The sequence below is a fragment of the Protopterus annectens genome, chromosome 5.part0 (assembly GCF_019279795.1).
Source record: "Protopterus annectens isolate FY-2018-M chromosome 5.part0, PAN1.0, whole genome shotgun sequence".
Taxonomy (NCBI): Eukaryota; Metazoa; Chordata; order Ceratodontiformes; family Protopteridae; genus Protopterus; species Protopterus annectens.
In genome coordinates this window covers 400,260,482-400,282,838 of record NC_056735.1, presented here as the reverse complement: position 1 = coordinate 400,282,838, position 22,357 = coordinate 400,260,482, and the positions used below count along the sequence as shown (strand labels likewise).

Here is a 22,357-nt window from a genome sequence, read left to right as displayed (position 1 = left end):
ACATGACACACATTATTTTCTTAAATTCTAACTACTATACATATTGATTGCACATACAAGAGACTTTATCCATGATAGTCTGTATTGCACAGTTGCTTTACAGATTTGATTAGTGCACAAAAATATGAATTTAATAATCTCGCTGGTGTTATTGCAAAGAAATATTATTGCACAAAAAAAATAAGGTATTGTCATAGGAATTTTCAGCAGCCTTTTTCGGAGTTCAGAGTTCAACATGGTGTGGAGTCAGTGTGAGTTTAGAAGTCTAATGGCAAAGCTCAAGTGACCACAGTCAACCATGGGTAAATCTAGCCGTGGGTTATTGCTTTTATACAATGACATTATTTAAGAAAAAAGTTAGTTACGTTTGTTAAATAATGTCCTGCTATAAAGACACTGTGCTGCTCTTCCATGTTTTTCCCCTGATATCATGGGGGGTTCCTGATGTACTGTGCATGCGAATAGGACTTGCATTCACATGCTTAAGCAGTACATCAGTGCTGGGTAAAGGAAGCAACAGAGAAAGGAAGATCTCCATTGCTTTTTTTTTTTTTAATAATAAAAAAAAATGAAATCTGGAACTCTTCAGACTTACGAGAGTGATAGACTATAGAAAATACAAGGATAATCAGTCCTAGTTTTGCATAACATACTTGATTATCCTTGTATTTTCCTTGCCCCATCTCTTATACTTCTGAAGTGTCCGGATATGTAAGTTTATTCAATGAACCAAGAACAGAAGAAAACTGAGTAAACCAAGAAAATTCCTGTGTTCATTTCCAGCAGCTGGAAGAGTTTCTGTAATGCCTAGTGCATCTCAAAGTGAATAGAATGCTGATATACTCAACTGCTTTTCTCAGAACTAGGCTCATTACTTGTTTTCACCTCTAAACAAAAATATTTAGTTTTACTACTTAATCAAACTCTATCCTTTAACACTCACACTGATCAGCTGACATCTAGGATTGTGAGTCAAGTCAAGATATCTTCAAAGGTTTCTCATTTACGTCCATTTGGGCTTGTCATGCAATAGCAATCAATATGCTAGTAATGAAACTGGAATACTGCTTGCCTATCATTGCCTCTTTTTCTGCACAAAATACTGCTACGCCATACAGTGCTGAAAGTTACATGCTCGGATTCACCCTGCTATATAGCAATATGGAGCACCATTGCTTTACCATTTCAAATGCAGAATGCTGACCAGTCTCTGCCTGGGCCATCCTTCGGCTAAACTTCTTAAGTCTCAAGTTACTGCTTACCTTGAAGGTGAGTGTATAGGATTCCACATATTCCCTGACAAACTTCCTCTGCTTAAAAAGAGAGAGAGAGAGAGAGAGAGAGAAAACACCTTAAGAATAAATTTGTGATTGATCAGAAACTCAAGGTAGTATAACGATACAATAAGCTCACTACAATGAAGCTGAAAACTGTCAGTGTTGTTAATTTTAGATTAAAGATATGCTAACTGAACTACTGTAGTTAAAAAATGTTTTCAGTGCAATTATCTGTAAAATTATTGAGAGAGAACTCTGAAGTAGTCCCATTATTGTTAGGGATGAAAGCTCTAAGTTTATGTCTTCATGACAGCAATCTGAATAAATTGTGTTTTAGAATTTATTTTCCTTCAAGTCATGGTTTATGTCAATAACCAATGGTATTCATTTATCACTGTGAGGAAGTTGCATTATCCTGGTGGAATTTTTTATGTAAGTTTATTGTCTTGTTTGTTTTTTTTTTTTTTAAAGAGAAGAAGACTGGAAAGAAAGTCCAAGCAACCGGACTTTTTTCTATTGGTATATGCTCAATTTACAACGGGCATGCTGGTTGGGCTGACCAGTCAGTATGCTCATTTTCAAATGTTAATGGCCAATCATTGTGTAATAAAGAGTTTCTTAACTCTTAATGTTTAACAAAGTGATGCTATTGGACTGCCTATTGCAGTCAGTATTCTCATCTAGCTATCTCTCATTCTCACTCGCTGTCATTCACTCACAAATGAAAACACACACACATACCGTTTTCTTTTTTTTTTCCTTATATTTAGCTTTTCTTTTAATTTTATTCTTGCTATACAGTGAAGCGCTGTTTATCAAACATAAAAAATGGTGGCTGTTTAATTTTTAACTATCTGACCTTCACGGCAGCTTAATATGCTGCCGTGAAGTGGAAGACTTGTTTTTCAGTGGGCATCAGCTGTACATTAACACCTTACTGAAGTATTTTTGTTCTCCACTCAGGGTTTAATGTACAGTTTACTTATTCTCTAAGCCATAGTAATAAACCTGCAACAGTACAAGTACTCAAGATAAGGACTGAATTCTCAGAGCCTCTCAGAAACATTATCATCTTAGTTGCTTAGATCTGTGGCATAGGATGATAAAGCCCTGACTAGGTTGCCGGTGATCCAAGTTAGAGTAGTGGGGATAAGAATGGATGAGTGATGCTGGCACACCTATCCTGGTGGGCAGAGGGAGAGGTGGTTTGGATTTTTTGATCCTCACCATGCAAGCAGAGGGTTGTGCAGCACTGACAACAGCCAGACCAAGGAAATGAGCTTTGCACTGCTAAGCTGGTGATGGCAGCCTCTGTTAGCACGTGTGTGGTTGCATATTTGCACACGAATAAGGTGTAGAATGTTCCCACAGTGGTGTAGGCCCACAAGTTAGCCAGCTGAATGTGGGGTTAAGGCATAATAGAATTACCAGCCTGTCCATATTAATGAGAGCATCCTTGTAGACCTTTGGACAAATCAGGAGGTTTCCAGTGGGGGGGCAAGTGGCAAGCCATTCAGTGAGCAATCAGTTTTAGAGGATAATCCATTGGTGATACAGGATCTGTCCTGTGAACCTGAGTTTTCCAATAGAGAAAGTCTGCTGGATGGGACTGACAAGCCTTTCCATGGGCAATTGGCAGAAACGAAAGCTGATGGCCTTGTGGATGGCAGGAATCAAGCAGCCTTCATGAGCTCAGACTCACTGGAAGGGTGAGTGAAAAGAATATTAAAAAATATATAAATACGTGTGTGTGTGTGTGTGTGTGTGTGTGTGTGTGTGTGTGTGTGTGTGTGTGTGTGTGTCAGTAGCATAGCTATGGTGAGATGAAAGGGGCAAATGCCTTGGATGGAAAGTGTTATAGGGTGCTATCTGATCATTCATACATCATCCTTATTGTGCTTCATGCAATACTGACTTTTAAAAGCCAGTGTTACATTTGCAGTCACACCTGAGAACTATAGTGCTCTTTGTGTGGTTTAACTGTAGAATGCAGCAAGCAGTTTGCTACAGTTAAATGTAAAAAATAATAATAATAATAAACGAAAAATCCTTTTTTCTTTTTTTTTTTTAATAAAACCTGAGTGCTGTAGTGTTCCAAGCAGGATATAAACTGTTAGCAATTGTTTGCTAAATTTGTAGTAAAAGGTTTAAAAGAGAATTTTTTTTAAACTTGCGCATCCTAGCTGTCTGTGCAGGGTATAAACTGTAGCAACTGCTTGCTACATTTATAACAAACAGTTTGCCACAGTTTAAATTTTAAAAAAAATCTTTTTTTTTCCTAATAAACCCAAGTGCTGTAGTACTCTTTGCAGGATATAAACTTTATCAACTGCTTGCTACAGTTTAAAAACAGAAGTTATGTACTCACCACAGTGATGCATCTGTGTTGTCCATTTTCAACTGATGGGTCTGAGATACGACCTCAGATCTGGCTCAGCTACTTTTACTAGATACATAGATCCAATTCTCGAGCTCCTCCTTTACCCATAATGCCAGATATACCTCAGACCAGGTTTACTGCCCCCAGGTAATAATGGTTTATGTTATACAGAATCAATAGAAAAAAAACATCAGAAATTAAACTGGAGTGGAAACAAGTAATGATAGGTTCCCAAGAAAAATCCCTTAGGTGCTTTCCAGGAAGGTAAGGGGGTTAAGAGGGCTAAAAGTTGAGGAAGAATGAAAATTGACAACACAGATACATTGTTATGGTGAGCACATAACTTTTTTATCTGATGTTGTCATTTTCATTCATTCCTCAACTGATTGGACAGAGTCCCCAGCTAGATGAGACTTGGGTGGTCCTCATGAAAGGATATTTCGGACTACTGCGGGGCCAAAAGCAGCTTTGTCCCTAGAAATCACATCCAGTTTGTAATGAGCTATAAAGGTATGAGCACTGAACCAAGTGGCAGCTGCACAAATGTCATTTATCGAGACTGTTGGCCAAAAAGCTGAAAGGTCTCCATAGACCTCATTGAATATGTTCTTGGCAGCTTAGGCAAAGACAAACCTCTCTTTTTATAGACAAGGATATGTTATGAGAAAAGGATACAAACAATTAGTCAGAGTTTCTGAAATATTTGGTTTGATGAAGATAAAAACAAAGTTGCCTGTGTACATCCAAAAGCTGCAGTATGTATTCACTTTTATTGGAAAATTTTAGGAAGTTAATGACCTGATTAGTGATTGACTGAGAAGCCACTGTAGGTAAAAAAAAGATGGATTAGTATGTAACGACACTATATTCTTATGAAAGATCAAGAATGGAGACTTGGAAGATAGGGTGTAGTGTTCAGATATTCGTCTAGCTGATATAATGGCAACTAGGAAAAAAGGTCGTCCAGGATAAAAGTTTTATGTCTGACTTGGTGGAAGGTTCAAATGGGTTTGAGTCAGACTTTGAATAAGATAGCTAAGTCCCTTTGAGGAACAGGGTCCTTGGCTGGGGGCCTAAGTAAAAAGGTGCCTTTCAGAAAAGTTTTGCATAGCTTAGAAAAAGCCAGAGAAGCATGATTTTTGCCTGAATGAATATTGGAAATGACAGCCAGTTGCATTTTGATAGTAGAGACATGTTAGACTGGGAAGGAAAGCATGGGTTTTCTAGCCATCAAAGGAACTGGAGAAACCATGCAGTTAACTTGAGGCCTATTATGTCCGGATGAGTTACCTCCATCGGATGAGACAAGAGGTCTGGACTGGAGTCCAGTATCCAGGGGGAATACAGAGGATGAAGCCACGGGAAGGGAAACCAGATTTGATGAGGCCAAAAAGGTGCAATGAGGGTAAATGTGCTCTTCAACTGGTAAGCTTTGTCTAGACATTTGTGGAGTAGAGGTATGGGAGATAAGCACAGAGGAGACAAGAGGACGAATTGTGAACTAGAGCACCTCTTGGTGACTCCCCCCTAGAGGGGGGATTAGGGCAAAGAACCCACTGCATTTGTTATTGAGGGGGGAAGCAAAGAGATTGGAGCATGGCTGACCCCATTGATAGAAAATTCTCTCCACCACTTTGAAACTGAGAGTCCACTTGCGAAGCATCAGAGTGGACCTGCTTAGTTTATCTGCAAGCACAATGGCTTTCCATGGTATATGCATTGTAATGAGAAAGCAACAAGAAGAGATTGCCCATTGCCACACTCTCATTGCCTAACTACAAAGTGGATAAAATCATGTTCCCCCTTGTTTGTTGATGTACTAGACCACAGACATATCGTCCGATTGGATTGCAATCATCTCGGAGAGGACAGCATCTTGAAAAGCCTGCAATGGTATGAGGATGGCTCTCATCTCCAGGACATTGATATGTGAATTGGCCTCTTGAGGGCACCATGTACCTGAGATTGTCCTTCCCAAGAAATACCCCTCCACCCCAAATGGGAAGCATCCGTGGTTACTGTGGCTAGTGGTAGAGGTAAAATAAATGGATGGCCTTGATAAACTTCATTTGAATTGATACATCAAAGAAGGTGTTCCTTGCAAACTTGCATAATCCTGACTGGCGTGTATAAGGGCTGTTGAAGAACAGACCACTGAACTGACACAATTCACTGAAGAATCTGCATATGAAATCTGGCCAATGGAACTTAGAGTTATCTCACTGCTACCATGGACCCTAAGGTTTGCAAGACTAGTCGTGCAGGAGGAGAGGAATGTGAGATCACTTCCCTTACCTGGGATCTGAAGGTTTGTACTCTTGTTGGAGGAAGAGATGCTCTCTGATTGACCATGTCTAGACAAGCACCTATGAACTCCACTCCAGATTCTGTGTAGGAATGAGTTGTGACTTGTAGTTGACTGTTATGCCCAGATGGTGACATAACTGAAAAAAGTAGTCCCTGGTTTGTAAATGTAGATGCCTAGTTGGAGCAGTCAGGAACCAGTCATCTTGATATGGAAACACCCACAATTCTAGCCATCGTAGGTGAGCTGCTACCATTTGGTGAACAACCCGAGGGCTGTGGTGAGGCCAAAGAACAGTGCTCTGAACTGGTAATTACTGTCTCCCAGACAGATGCGCAAATATATTCTAGAGTGCCTGTTGATTTTGATGTGGTAGTATGCATCCTGAAGATATACCGAGCACATCCAGTCATCTTTTCACAACAGGAGCAAAATGGACTGAACCGTGACCATCCAGAACTTTTAGTATTTCATGTGCTGGTTTAATTTGCTGAGGTCCTGTATAAATTATGGATCCTGTCTGGTCTTGAGGGGCGGGACTTCTTAGATAACTCTTTTTTTCTAGCAGCTTTCTTATTTCCAGGACTGCTGTCCCCCTCAGATTGGGTGGAACATCAGGAATCATCCTTATTTTTATGGGAGGAATTTGGGAAAATGGTATGAAATAACCTCTGGATATGATCCTCTGTACCCAAATATCTGTTGTGATGGACACCTAGGCTTCTAGGTGCAGAGACAAGTGCCCCAACTGCCTCCAGAGAAAAGCAGCTTGGCAACCTTTTAGAAGCAATGGTAGGGTTTATCCAAGAAAGAATCCCTGAAAGTCTGGTTCTTCAGGCCACCTCTGTTGTGAAGGTGGTGTATTCCATTAGAGTTCCATGTGTCTCAGGGTCGGGGTAAACAATCTCCCTACGAGTCTTCAAAAGGACATTGGGACTTAGGAAACCACATTTTTCTACCTCCTCGTTGATTCCATGAAAAGAATCTCTGAGGAGTAGAAAATTGGATTCCAGTGGCAGACAGGGTCTTTCCATCTTGATCACTTCTGGAAAGTGTTCCTTCACCTTTGGGGTGAGCAGAGATTATTCATCAAAAGCAGCACTGATGAACAAAGACTCAAAGGGCTCTGCAAAATCACTCAAGAGCATTCAGGCATGTATCCTGGTGGCAGTGCCTGAACCCATCAGCTTTCAGGTACCCTCTGCTGCATGGGAAATCAGCTTCATGGATACTTTAGATATTGACTGAAGGGTGGCCAGTTGTGAAGAAATCTTATTCTGGTCCTCCACAAACATGGGCCCAGAAAGAGATTTTGAGAGCTCTTTTATCAAATCTCTTTGTAGCCCTGTAAAGTGTCCCAAATAATTCACCGACCACAGGGCAAAGGTAGCTGAGGCATAGATGTGCTTTCCAAATTATTCCAAAAGCCTAGACTGCTTGTTAGGGGATGGACAGATCAGGTCTGCTCTGTGAGGTCTTTTTTAGTGACTACTGCCGTAACCATGGCATCTACTGGGACCTGCCTTGTTCCAATGTGCACTATCTTTTGGGGGGCTAAAAATCTGTCTGGTCACTTGGGGATAGGCTCCACAATATCTGGCTCCTTCCATGCACAGCATGAATGAAGGTCTATAAGCTCATCGGCTGGAGAGGTCAACCAGGGTGTAGCTGACCCAGACCTGAACCACCATCTCCTCCTGGGAAATAGAGTCAGAAGACCATCCACCTTTTTACTGTAGAAGTTCCAGTATTTCTCCAAAAGAGACTTCCTTGGGTGGAGATCTAGGGGGAACCCTTCCCCCTCACTGAAGTCAGTGTTCTCAGTGAGAGATTCCTGGGGGGAATCCAAGTGTTTACTTTTACACATTCTCTTCCTAGAGACCTCATTAGTGGAATGGTCTTTTGATCCTCAAGGATCTCAGGGGAGTCTCAAGGGACTGATTAGAGGCTTGTTCAGGTAGGCTGTCCCAGTGGGATAGAAGTAAGAGGCTCAGATCTCATACCCAATGGTGGAAGAGAAATAGGATCTGAAGGGGGCAAGGATGTCCTCTCTCTAGGCAGAGAGAAAACCCTCTCTGAAAGGCAGAGGGTCTAGGAGAAGCAGAAGCTGACAGCACCAGAGCCAAAGACCACTGTGCTGATGAGTCCTGAATCCCCCCAGACCCCTGTCCCAAAGAGGGAGTTAGACTTAAGTTGTCCAGTACCAAAGCACTTGACAGATCTGATAACTTTGGAGTTGACTCCAATGCCCCCCCCCCCCCCCCAGAGCCAGCACTGATGCTTTGGCTCTGAGAGTCCTCCTGCTCCAAGCATCAGAACTGGGTGACTCAGGAACAGGGTCAGAGAAAAAGAATGACCTGTCTTCAAATCCAATGAGGACACCCTCAAGGATCTCAGATCAGAGGGCCCCAAAACCACAGGATGAATTGGAGAAGCAAATATCAGTTGAGGTGCAGTGGAGGGCAGGCTCACAAGTCCAATGGGAGATGGAGATGGGATTACCCCATCTGGATATGAGCTCTGAGGAATTTCCTCATCATCCCATCCACCTCTGCTTCAGATAAGCTCCTGGAGGACCTAAGGGAGGAGCTGGTGGATGGTGGCTTGGCGTGTCTCCTTGGAGTCTCCTAGAGTAAAGGCAAGTGGAGTAGAAGAGAGATCAGCTCTGGCAAGATCCATGATTACTGGATCTGAGGCAGTCTAGGCTTTGAAGAGATAAGATCTGAGGGTGTTGGGTCCAACTTTTTTGAAATTTTTGCAGGAGGCTCAGAAGTCGAGCTGACATTGCTGAACAGTTCGGAGACCTCTTTTTAGGGTCCTTATTCATCAGAGTTGATTCAGACTTCTCTTTTTCAGACCTCTTTGAGGGGGTTTGAGACCCTGTAGCTAAAGAAGATGAAGTAGAATGGAGAAGACTCTTTAGCACTGGTTTATTTCTCCAGTCACTAAGAGCTCAGGTATTAAAATCCACACAGATAGAACAATCAGTATCTAAATGGGCGGCACCTAAACAATAAACACACTCCCTGTGGGCATCAAAATTGGGAATCTTATGTCCACAGTAAGTGCATTTTTTAAATCATTTGGTTTATCTGCCACTTTTAAGAAGATAAAGGAGAGAAGTTTATAAGATAACTGTAGCAAAAGATTTTTTTTTAAATTTATGTACAGTACAGGAAGTACAAACAATGGTACAAAGAAATACCTTCTAGAGGGTAGGTAAAGGAAGGTAGTAAAAGAAAAGAAACAAGAGTACCAACAATGGTACTCAATAGAGTACCTAAACTGCAGAAGCGTAGGAAAAAGCAGAGCCTGATGTACTGAACCCAAAAACTGCACAGAAAGCAAGGGAGGGAGGTGAAAGAAAGTTAAAAGTAATCCAAAAGGAGAAAACTTACAACCTTTAAATACTGCAAAAATGCCTGAAAATTTAAGAGAAGCCAATTTGCATCTGAGCAATATGGCAGCAAACAAGATCTGAGGTATATTAGGTTAGTGAGGCATTATGGTTAAGGGAGGAGCTTCAGAGTTGGATCTGTGAATCTAGTAAAAGCTGCCCAGGTTGGATCCAAGACCCTTCAGGTGAGGAACAAATGAAAATGACAAGATCAGAAGACAAGTTTTATTTATTTATTTTTTTTGTTACTCTCATTTAAAGAAGGATGGTTGGGAGCAGGGCACTGAAACAGGACATGAATGCCTGGGGCAGAAGGGATGGAGGGGGGCATGTCGTGCATCTGGCCATTTGGTTAGTGAATCGGTAAAAGGAGCAGATTGTTTCACTTGAAGAACTTGGAGGTAGTGGCACAGATTGAGTACTGCCTGCAGGAAGCATCCTGCAAGTTTGGCAGAATTCCTTTTTCTTTTTCACTCTTCACATGAAGAGCTGAGGGGTGAGGCACTGTTTTTGGGACTGGCACAGAATACTGGTTTAGCCAGCTACATTTAGGGTTTGTGTGTGAATATATTACAAAACTTCAAAGAATAGCATAGCTGACACTCAGATCATCAGAAAAAAAAAATCCACTCATTCAAGTGAAGGTGCAAAAAAACCCTAAAAGCTTCTTTTGCAAGGGCAAACCCCCTGCACCACCCATACCCCCTGCTACTTATATCTACCAAGGGTAGGGAAAAGGGAAAACGCACTAAACCCCACTGTCACATGTTCTTGTACCAAGTACATCCCTGCATATTCATTTAATTGTGAAGTGGTTAAAAAACTAACTCATTTAACAGTTCGATAAAAAAATATTCAGTCAAGCAAACTATAACCATATCTATATAAATTTATATCTACATACATATATAATGACATTAGTCTAAACTCAAGGTCTACAAAAAAAGGTCTAAACCAAAAAAGTTAACAGAAACTAAACACATCAAAAAATACTCCCTGCTAATTAAATATACAGTGCAGAAAGGGTGTATACCCCTCACTGGCGTAATATTTTCTCGATATTATCTGGTTTAGACCTTTTTTGTTGACTATTTTCATATTGACTGCAAGCAGTTTAGACTGTCTCTAGACCAATGTGTATATATATATATATATATATATATATATATATGTACTTGTTTGAAATAAACATAAATGTATATATTTTTTTATTTTACATTTATATATGTGTGTGAATGAGAGGGAGGATAGAGGAATGGTGAGGATGCAAGGAGTAGAGGTGATGAACGTGGATGAGTTTAAATACTTGGGATCAATAGTACAGAGTAATGGTGAGTGTGGAAGAGAGGTGAAGAAGGGAGTACAGGCAGGATGGATTGGGTGGAGAAGAGTGTCAGGAGTGATTTGTGACAGACGAGTACCAGTAAGAGTGAAAGGGAAGGTCTACAAGAGGGTACTGAGACCAGCTATGTTATATGGGTTGGAGACAGTGGCATTGACAAAAAGGCAGGAGTTAGAGCTGCATGTGGCAGAATTAAAGATGTTAAGATTTGCACTGGGTGTGATGAGGGTGGACAGAATTAGGAATAAGTATATTAGAGGGTCAGCCCAGGTTGGAAGGTTTGGAAACAAAGCCAGAGAGGCAAGATTATGTTGGTTTGGACATGTGCTGAGGAGGGATGCTGAGTATATTGGGAAAAAGATGCTAAGGATGAAGCTACCAGGTAACAGGAAAAGAGGAAGGCCTAGGATAAGGTTTATGGATGTGATGAGAGAGGACATGCAGGTGGTTGGTGTGACAGAGCAAGATGCAGAGGAAAGGAAGAAATGGAAACAGATGATACGCTGTGGCAACCCCTAACGGAAACAGCCGAAAGATGATGATGTGTGTGTGTGCATATGTGTGTCTGTGTATGAATCTCTATCTGTAGATAGATAAATATGTAATCTATCCATTAATAAATAAAACTTTATTCCTGTTTGAGTCTTTATTAAGGTGATTTCTTTATATTCATGTGATCTAGCTCAGTACAAGGTCATGCAAACATTGTGTGCATATATCTAGTCTGTATCTATCTATCTATCTATCTGTCTATCTATGTATCTATCTATCTGTCTGTCTGTCTATCTGTATATGTATGTATATGTATATTGTAACTGCTAGATCCAGAGTCGAGTTACCTGAGGACTAAGATTGTCTTGAGTGTCCTAAAACTACAGTTCAGCATAACAAACTATATATTACCCCCTACTCAGTAAATCTGTCTCACACACATCAGAGGTAAATAACCTTTAAATTAGCTGGAGGTTTTAAGACTCCAATGTGCCCTATGTGAGTACTTTAGTCTGTATGATAAGATGTAACATAAGATAAGACGTATACCAATATTTACATCGTTTTACTATTGAGGAAAATTTTGCACGCAAGCCAAACAAGAAGATGTATCTGAAGAAGTCCTGTATCCCTGAAGTACCTTTTTTTGTTTCTCTTTTGATTCATTCCTTCTGGCTACCCCAGTGCACCCATCTAACACCAGGTCTTCTAGCCTCTCGTACTGCCCCAGACTATCTTTTTATAAGGCTATGCTAATACAGAACCTAAGGGCATCCTGGGGTTTGTGCCTTTGACTGCTTCCAGTAACAGATTTTTTTTTTTTTTTTAATTTATGACTTACCCCTTGGTATCCCACCTCCCCTTCATTTGCCTGTTAAACCAAAGGGCTATGTTCCTGTACAAACCATGCCTCCCCTCTGAGAAGACCTAGACTAAAGCCCTCCTGTCCTGGGTTGGGCAGGCCTATCCCTCACTGCCAGTGCTTCAGATGCTTGAACCGTTAATTGAACCTGTGTCACCTGAGCCATAGTGAGGACTTTATGTCCCCATGCCATTGTGCTGGCCTCCCCTGAAATAGTTATTATATGGTCTAATTTGAAACATAACCATATGATGTGTGCAAAACAGACTTATTTGATAGGGAGCTTAAATTATATATACTAAGTAACTATCAACCAAGTACTGACCCCTGGAGCTTCCTAACTGAGTTTATACCATTTATATTTTTCCTGATTATATTCCAAAAACTCTTCCCTAATGTTAAACCACAAAGTCACCCAGCCAACAATTTGTTTAGAAGGCCTGTCTTATTTGGTTTGCTAATTAGTAATCTGTGGTCAGGTAAGTTAAATATGTTAGAGAAGACTGCATATATTATGTAAGGCTGCAGATCTGACTCAGTTGTCTGAATCACTATACTGTAAAAGCATAAATTACAAGTTATTTGAAATATCTTTCTTGTAAGTATATGGAAATATATTCTTCTTCACTAAGTTCACTCTTAACATTCCATAACTTTTTGAATATTTGGTAGTATAGGCCTGCAATTGTTTACAAATCTAAGATTTTTGTTACTCTTATATATGGGCTTAGTAATTGCATTTTGCCAGTTCAGTGGCACTTAAGTCAAAGGATTTCTTAAAAAACCAGTGTTAGTGAACCATACAACTCTACTTCTTTTAAATGCAAGTTGCTAACCAAACCTACACCAAGACCCTTGCTGGAATTTAGGGATGACAGAATGCCCTGGATGGTTTCTTCATTAAAACAGTCGGTACATTTTGGGGGACCACACAAAACCACTTTGAACAATTCTAGGGTATCACCCCGAAACAGAACAATGTACTTGTCAGCAAACAAGCTGAGTATTTCTACAGTGCTGGTAACCTTAACAACCTTCTAAAAAAAGCTGGAGGAACATAATTGTCGTACACTTGACCTACTTAAACAAATTACATTAATTGTTCTTAGCTATAGTCAAGGACACTGATGCCTCTAGCACTGATGTTCTTCACTCATTTTTGTAGACAATTGTACTGTGTTATAATTTCTGACTAGAAGACCAAAGTTTATATATAACAGATACCTTGGTATTGACTCATTTTATTTTTACAATAAACTTGCTAGTGACTCTCTATTGCCTCATGTACTAGTATTATTTTAAACATCCCTATATTATTTTATAGGGTTCCATACACAAGTGGAAAACATGTCCGCTCATTTAACATCACATTTTCATAACATAGGATAGTGTAGCTGCACAAGATGATATAGATCCCTTTTCCATATGAACTGTAAAATGTTATGTTTCCAAGGAAATAGTTACCTACAATAGACTTTCATCATATGTGACTCATGATTTAATGTTGCATAATGTTTTAATATTTGCTCTCAAACACTTTTTTCTTTTTCAGATGCTTATGACCCCTTTAGTTAGTTTTCATCATTTATCATTTGTTAAAATTGTTCTGAAGAAGCCTGACACTTTGTTAGGTGAAAGCGCTTAACCTTGAATTTTGTACCTTGTGGATTTTATTACAACTACTGGTTTTTGTGTGCAATACTTGGCTGTTTTTATTCAATTTTGTGGTGCTGTACTGAGTTGAACGGACCGCACAGTTATTAAACCTTGCTTTGTAAGCTGTGGAGTCTACTTCTTTATTGGCTGCCTTTTCATTTTGTGTTCCAGTTTTCATCATTTGTTAACTTTGCAAGTTTTCTATTCCCAAGTGACTGTTTTAATGGCTAGCCAAGGAGCACTGTATAGTTGCATCTTTGCAGATTTATGATTTGCAAGTAGAGAATGAAACTCAGAACTGTAGGACAAAGCTCATTAGCAGCACTAACCCTACCTACTAAATTGCCAGACAGGGTTGCTTATGATAGCATGTCACACAGCTTCAGCAGAAAAGGCGCATTTTTCAGTTGGTCGGCATTTATAATAAGACTTGCATATTAGTAACTGGGAACTTCTGTTACAAAAGTCATTGCAGGACTAGCAACAAGGTATGCATAACAGATATTTGGTTTGTCATCCTCTACTCTAGTTGTTGTTGTGTCTTTCGGCTTTTCCCGGTTAGGGGTCGCCACAGCGGAACTCTGGTCCACTAATGATTGGTAGTTGATTTTTATGTGCCGAGTTACAAGCCCTGACGCACAACCTTCAACGAAGGTATGCCCATTCACGCATGTCTCCACGCAGAAGACGCTCTAACTGAGAATCGAACCGGACAGTGTCTGACTGTGAGGCGACAACGCTCTAGTAATAAGTAAAAAAAATCTAGTTGTTTTCAATATTCTCTGTTGTCGGAAGAGAGAAAAGACAAGAATAAACTGATAAACTATACCAATGACAATGCAATTTCCACTAAAAAAGGTGCAGGATGGTAGTAGTTTATTCAACTGTACAAGAAGATTTCATGTATGAATACCAAGTGTTTTTTAAACACCTTTAGGGCTATAACAGAATTTAAAGAATGGCCAAAACATGTCATTGCTTATGATGCGTGGTACCTCATTACTGTTAGGCCGAAGCAATAACAACCCTTGCTTAGTCAAAGAAAAGTGATTTACTGTTTAACTAGATTTTTGCGGACCTTGAGTATTACTTTGTTAATGCAAATTCTGACTTTTTGGTTAATTATCAATAGTAACACCAAGGAGTCTGGTGGAAATATTTCAAAATGACAGCTGTATTAGGTCAGTATTTAAGAGGCAGATGTGGCACAAGCTTGTGAGTTACCAGGAGTGAGTCTTTGGTTAGTATTTTAAAGGCAAATATGGCACAAGGTTGTGGGTTAACAAGAGTGAATACCATCAATTTGCAATTTGTCTACATTGAGTGTAGGATTAAATTCTAAAATCTAGCTCTGAGCTGTATCAAAGCCATTTTTAGAAAGTTACTTCGAGCAAGGATAGCCAAGCAGAGGCAGTTTGCATACTATCATTGGTGTATTGAATAACTTGTATAGCGTTGCTCATATAGGGCAGTTTTGTTTGCAGTATAGCTCTAAGAATATGATCCTGTATCAAGCTTGCTTTTAACAAATAATGTGAATACCAGTATCACTGACCCTGTACTGTGTCCAGGGCAGAATCTATGCTGACTGTTAGAAGGGAGAATGTAAGTAGTACAATGAAATAGTAGCTGTTTAGGAACACATTTCACATGTGCTTTGGACAGGTTTAGAGAATGGTGATGGTACAAAAGTTGGTAAGTTTAGTAGAGGGTCCACTTTTATGGTGGTGGAGTACATCTCTTTTTTGACATAAACAGGACATGAGACCTAGTGATTCATGTTAAAGGTTATTGGAATGTAATAAATAAGGAGCTTTGGTGGCAGGCCATCTGCTGCTAATAAGGAAGGCTTTACTCTTGACTGTATTTTAACTTGACCAGTGCTCATTGTTTGAAGGAAGGAAGGTGGGTGGCTTTCTGGGAGCTGAGTCACTAAAGGAAAACAGAATTTGGCTTTTCAGACAGTGTGCATGTCTAACAAAGTATTCACTGAAGTCAGAAGCAACCTCATATGAGATATCCAGTGGGCTTGGAGTAGGAATAGAGGATTTGATCAGAGCTTTTGTTGCAGAAGAGCCGGGGTTAACTTGGATGTAGTCAATGCTGTTTGAGTTACTATTCTTTTCTTGCTCTGAATGAGCTTCAGTTTGACTTCATTGAAGATTTTCTGTAGCAGTCAACATCAAGAGGCATCCTAAAATTGCAGTATTGCCCATTGCCTAGCCCACTCAGATGTCTTTTATTTAATATTATCAGATTGTCGTGGAATTGCGTTCGTTTTTACTCACCTTCCCCAGAAATGGATCACACTACTGAATGTTATGAAGATGGTGCTATTAAAAACAACTTTTATAAGATCTAAAGACAGATGAAGGGGGAGTCATTCATCTGGTTTATCTGCTTTAAGGTCAATAGGAAGATGGAAATAATAATTTCTGTTATTTCTTTGCTTGTATTTTTAGCTACTGTGTACTAGTGCTGTATATTGACTCTGCTGGTACACCAGATAGCAAAACTAGGCAGGTAATTACAAATAAAACCTTCAATTATACCACGGTGTTATATGTGCCTGGAGTGCAGTCTAATATCCAGCTGATACATTTCTACAAAGAAGACTGTCACTTCTAATTGTTAAGAGTATTAATTGTGCCATGCTAAATAATTCTACATTTGAATGTCTGTGTATTAATCCTTAGTGTATTTTCAGTTTATGCTAAAGTTGCCTAGATGTTCTAATTTTTGCCTGATGACATTTGTGACCCATCTCAGTACAGTTTCAACACAGTCCAGTCCCTCATTAGATGGAATGTAAATACACTCATCTTTCAGTCTCTTTATAATTCTGACTATAGTGGAGATGACAATTGAATTTATCTGTGTACTGGGTGATATTTATTTCTCAGAGGCACATGACCAGTGGAAAATAAGTACAGTGAGCTATGCCTCCAGTTCTTTTTCCAAGCTTGATTTAGGCTGGTGATATTACTTCATAGTCCTTGATATGTAGATACAGCAATGTTTCTGCAATGGTAAGTGTGTCAAGTTTATAGCTATCCATCCAGGTGTGGATTATGAAGAATTTATTTCTCAAATTATGGACATTTAGATAAACTGGTCTTATGGAATCTGAATTATGCTAAGTTGGATCAAGGTGGTTAGAATGGACCAAGTTATTCAACAAATTACTTGGATTTAAATGCAGAACTGATATACAGATGCACTCCTTAATTATCTTGTCAGTAAGTAACAGTTCTGCGATTTCCAGTGGAAAATATATCTTTTTCACTTACACAATAAATATCAGATTCCAGAGACATCAATTTTCTGATGCATAGGAGATAAAATGTTATGTTTCTTGTGGGGATATGTGATTGCAAGTTCTCTCTCTCTGTCTCTCGTTGATTTGTTTTCAGTGCATGGGATGGACAGTAAAAGTTTAACATGGAAATAAAACTTCCCATGAAAATTAGGTGAAAGAACAGAGAAAGGGTATCTTTCTACCATTTTCAGTAGCATGAGCTATAACAATTAATGATGTCAGCTCACAGAGATGAAGTGATGCATGTAGAATAGATAGGGTGACAAGAGCAGAATGGAGCCTAGGTGGATAAATAAGGAGACACTTAAAAGAGATAGTGGGTGGCATGGCCAGAACCACCCATGTGTCCAGAAATTGGTGTAGATCTCTGAGGTCCTGGAAGATTAATACTCCTTTGTATTTGTTAGAAATAGTGAATATGTCATTATATTCTATGAGTATATTATGTGCATATTTCTCTTTAAATATATTCTAGCTTAAGAATATGACAGCATTTTTAAAAACTGAAACCAAGAACCAGCAAAAGCACAAGGAACTAAAAATACAAAAAAAAAAAAAAAAAAAAAAACACCCAGCAGAGTAGTCTTCCACTCCTTTAATTCACAAAACACCAACAAATAACATTAACATAGGGCTTTCGTCCCAGTTATGTGGACTTCATCAGAGTTAATGCCATCTATTTAAATATACATTGTAACCAATCACTAATACCTCCTCATGAAATATTAATCAGTCATTAGTTTCTAGTCTGATATTTTTAAAAGTTGATATGTATATCACTATTAAACTAATTTTAAAAACACTGTAACAATAATACGATATAATAATATAACATAAATAAAACAAGTATGTAATCACAAAAGTGCATAATATACAACAAAAATTGTGATAAAATAATCATAGCAAGCTTGTAATTTATAAATATCACAGGAATAAAACTGATTGCCTGAAATTTCTAATTCTCATTATCAAAAATTACACATTAATAACATGTCAAATCAAAAAATAAATAATAAAAATTGCATGCTTAAAACATTTGCTTTTAATTTTAGTGCACTCACAACTGAAACATTATTGTTAAGACTTGGGGGGACGTGGCATTCAATCTCAACTGCCAAGTCAATTCTCTGTGTTCTAATAACACCTCAAGGTTACTGCCCATGTCCACCTTTAGTACTCTATCAATTGAGAAAAAAACAAACATCTCAAAAGCAACACAATCACTTCAGTGTCTGTTTAAGGTATTCGTAAACTTATTCTTTTTTATAACAAAACACAGTATTGCAGCAGGAAGCACAGCATACATAAAATGTCCACAGAAACTCATAGATAGATGAAATACTTTTAATAAAATACTTGCAAGTCAGTAAGCGCTTTCACCAAATAGACATTGGCTTCTTCAGACCCTAATAGTAATAAAACACACAGCTATACACTTTATATATTTATATGATCAATTAAAACAATTCAAATTCACCAGTAGCATATTCTACATCAGTCTTCATTTACATATATCAATTGCTTTCAATTGCTTTTCAGATAACATCATATATTAAAGGAGAAACTCCCTTTTCAATGTATATGCTACAGTCAAAGTTTTACATCTAAACATGGTGCCTTATATATTGAACCAAGCCGATTGGCAAAACAAATTGTATCTCGATAGTCCCTTCTTATCAAGTAACGGTTTAATTTAGATAAGTCACAGACTGTGCTAAGAGACACTAAACATTTTTTACAGGCTGTATATGCATTCATGGAAAGGCATGACCGAATGCATGATTATATGTTAGTTACCCTGGATGTGGTATCTCTGTTTACAACAATACCTAACAGTGAAGGGGTAGAATATTTACATAGGTACCTGAATGATCAGAGTGAATATGAACACAGGTTGATAGAATTGGTCTGTGATTTTTATGGATGTGGTACTCAACAACAATGTATTTGTGTTTGATCACTGCTATTACAAACAAGCATGGTGTAGCAATGGGGACATGTTGTGTGAATAGTTACGCCAATGCAGTAATGGTGCAGTGAGAGTTGGAGGAGGTGTTTAGAATGGAACTATATTCACAGCATGTGCTTTTTTATCGTTGCTTTGTAGATGTTGTTTTGTTGCTATGGGCAGCTACCTTAGAGGATTTTGGGTGGCCACGGTGGTGCAGTGGTTAGCATTGTCGCCTAACAGCAAGAGGTTCTCCGGTTCAATCCTCAGCTGGGGTGCCTTCTGTGCGGAGTCTGCATGTCCTCCCTGTGGTCACTTGGGTTTCTCTGGGTGCTCCAGTTTCCTCCCACATCCCAAAGACATGCTGCAGGTGTATTGGACACTCTAAATTGGCCCTAAGTGTGAGTGTGTGTGTGTGTGTGTTTGCCTTCTGTGGAAGGTTGGGCGCCAGGCTGGCAACTCGGCACTGTAAAACTCCACTGCCAATCATGAGTGGACAGGAGATCTGCTGTGGCGACCCCTAACCGGGAAAAGCCAAAAGAAGAAGAAGAAGCTACCTTAGAGGATTTACAGCAATTTGTTTTGAAATTGCATGAATCTAACGCCTTTCTGAGATTTACGTATAAATGGTCATGTAAATCTATAGAATTTCTTGATGTATTAATAAATAAGTGTTCAGACCATACACTGACCACCCATTTGTTTAGAAAGAAGTGCTATAGAAATTCAATACTTCATAGAAAGAGTATGCACCCTAGAAGGGTATTTAATAATATAATAAAAGGTCAGGGTATGAGAGTTTCTAGGTTACACAATATTGACCTGGATTATAAGGGTGGTCGTGAAACACTTAGAGAGTATCTGAGGTATAGAGGCTATAGGGATAGTGAGTTGAACCCTAATTTGACAGATGTTGATTCTATGAGGAATTGGCGAGCTAAATCATATTTTTCTTCCCCCCATGACTTAGTTGCAGCTATAGGAGGTTGAAGGTTGCATGATTCTACAGGAAGAGTTAAAATTTCAGTGGCCTATACAAGTAATGTTGATTTAGTCAACAATGTATTTCAGAATAATTGGCACCTTTTAATGATGGATGATAAGATCAATAGAGTCATAGGGACCACTCCCATGTTTGGATATAGGAATTGTAAATTGCTTAAAATGATGTTGTGTTACCCAGATAAAGGTAAGGTAGTATGTGATAAACAATATGGGATATATCCATGTGTTTCCTGCCATTTTTGTGGTTTGATAGATAGTGATACCACTTTCATGTATCCAGATTTTAATAGAAGGTATACATTTAATGTAAAGGCGACCTGTACTACAAAGCATCTAGTGTATTTAGCACAGTGTGAATCCGACTTGCAAATATTTTATTAAAAGTATTTCATCTATCTACGAGTTTTTGTGGACATTTTATGTGTGCCGTGCTTCCTGCTGCAATACTGTGTTTTGTTTTACTTGGAATTTTATTCATTGCTGGCTGGTTTACTCGGGTGATTTTGTTTATTACAGTTATTCTTTTTTATGTCATAAATGTGCACCCTAATCCTCTCTTTTAACATTTTATTAGTTTTGCCTACATAAAGTGCCTCACAGACTGTACAATTTGCAAGATAGACTAATCCAATCTTGTCACAAATACACCTCCCAGGACATGCTAGGGTCCGATCATACCCCTTTACAGTTATGTATGGTCCTTCATGTATAATCCTGCATTGTTTGCATTATCCACCTGTAAACATTCGATTGTTGTTAAACTCAACCATTCTGCGTAGGTATATTATTTTCCAGCAGAGTCTTCAGATTTCTCCCCTACTAAACATGATAATTGGATGGTTGCCTTAAGTCTTTCTCATCTCTATATTAAAGACCAAACCCAAATTCCTTTTTAAAGCTTCATACGTATCTATTGACGTAAACCTTGAATGGAATATTAAAAGATGCACTGGTGTGGGTATAGGTGCATTTGTCCTGTACCACATCACTGTTTCCTTGTTCAAACATAGATGATACCTAGTCTGTATACTCAGTAGTGCTTCCTTCTATTAAGGATAGGAGTGAATGTAATATGTTGCTTTTCCAAAATTTCATCTTTAATATCATATATTAGACCTCTAGGATAACCTCTATCTAAAAATAAGGAGCACAAAAGTTATAGTTCATCCTCAAAAATTTTGTCTGTCATTAATCAGGAAAAGCACACCATCTGCCCTTTCACTGGTTCCCTCTTTTGATGGTGAGGATGACAACTGGTGAAGTGTAATTAGAAACTGATTCTTTCCTAAAATGGCAAAAGTAAATCTTTTAGTAACTAAATCTTTTGCTATTGTAACATCCAAAAAAATCCTATATCAATCAGTATAACTAGTGAATCACAAAAAACTGGTGGATTCCTCCCAGTTAATTAAAAAAAATGTTTCCATTGTTCAACAGACCCCTTCCACAGAATTAGTATATTGTCCAGGAATCTGTAATACGCATACATATGGGAAGAAAATTCAGACGAGAAAACATATAACTCTTCCCAAACCGCCAGTACCACATTGGCATATACCGGGAGTGCAAGCTGCCCCCATTGCTATGCCAGAGGTTTGGTGGAAATGCCTACTCCCAAAAAATGTAATTATTCTTCAATTCTAACTCTAAAAGAGTTTCAACCAACAAAATTTCATGATTGGAGAGGGTACTCTAATGGCTTAAAAATCTCCCATGCCACTCCATCTCAGTAGTATGAGGAATAACTGAAAATACATTTGCAACATCTACTTTAATAAATAATATAGCTTCATCATTTTTCAAGGCACCTAAATTCTCTAGCAAATGCCAGCAGTCCCTCAAAATCTGTGGCCTAGACACTTAAATTTTGCATCTATAAACTTAGCCAAAGGCTTAGTTTTAGATTTACTGGCCTCATCGATGTGGGGGGGGGGGTCGCTCTGGCATTTGCAAATTTTTAAGCTACCAAATAAGGATGGAATAACCAGTTTGCGAACCCTTAGGTACTGGCTATCTTCTGGATCTAGGACACCTCGAAAAAACAAATTATTGAGATAAAAATTGATCTTATTGTAAGTGATGGTAATCTCATTTCTCATTATTCTCCTATAGGTATACTCATCAGAAAGAAGCTGAAACATTTTACATGAATACTGCATAGAATCAATAACAGCCATCCCTCCCCCTTTGTTTGGTTTCATAAACTGCAAATTTCTGTTCTTCATAAGCTTCTTTAAACTTTGCTTTTTACTAATTGTCAAATTTCCTGACTTCTGAGATTTAGTAGTAGAAAATTTATGGAACAGGTCTTTGCAAATCCTTTCGAAGACCGCTACCCAGGGATTCATTGCAGGTATAAATGCACTTCTTCAAA

General features: G+C 38.7%; 1 protein-coding gene across 3 annotated transcripts in view; it reads left to right on the top strand.

Moving 5' to 3' along the window:
• The window catches only part of F5 (coagulation factor V), a 1,256,984-nt gene that overhangs the window by 1,151,791 nt on the left and 82,836 nt on the right, over window positions 1-22,357 (top strand). The window lies entirely within an intron of this gene.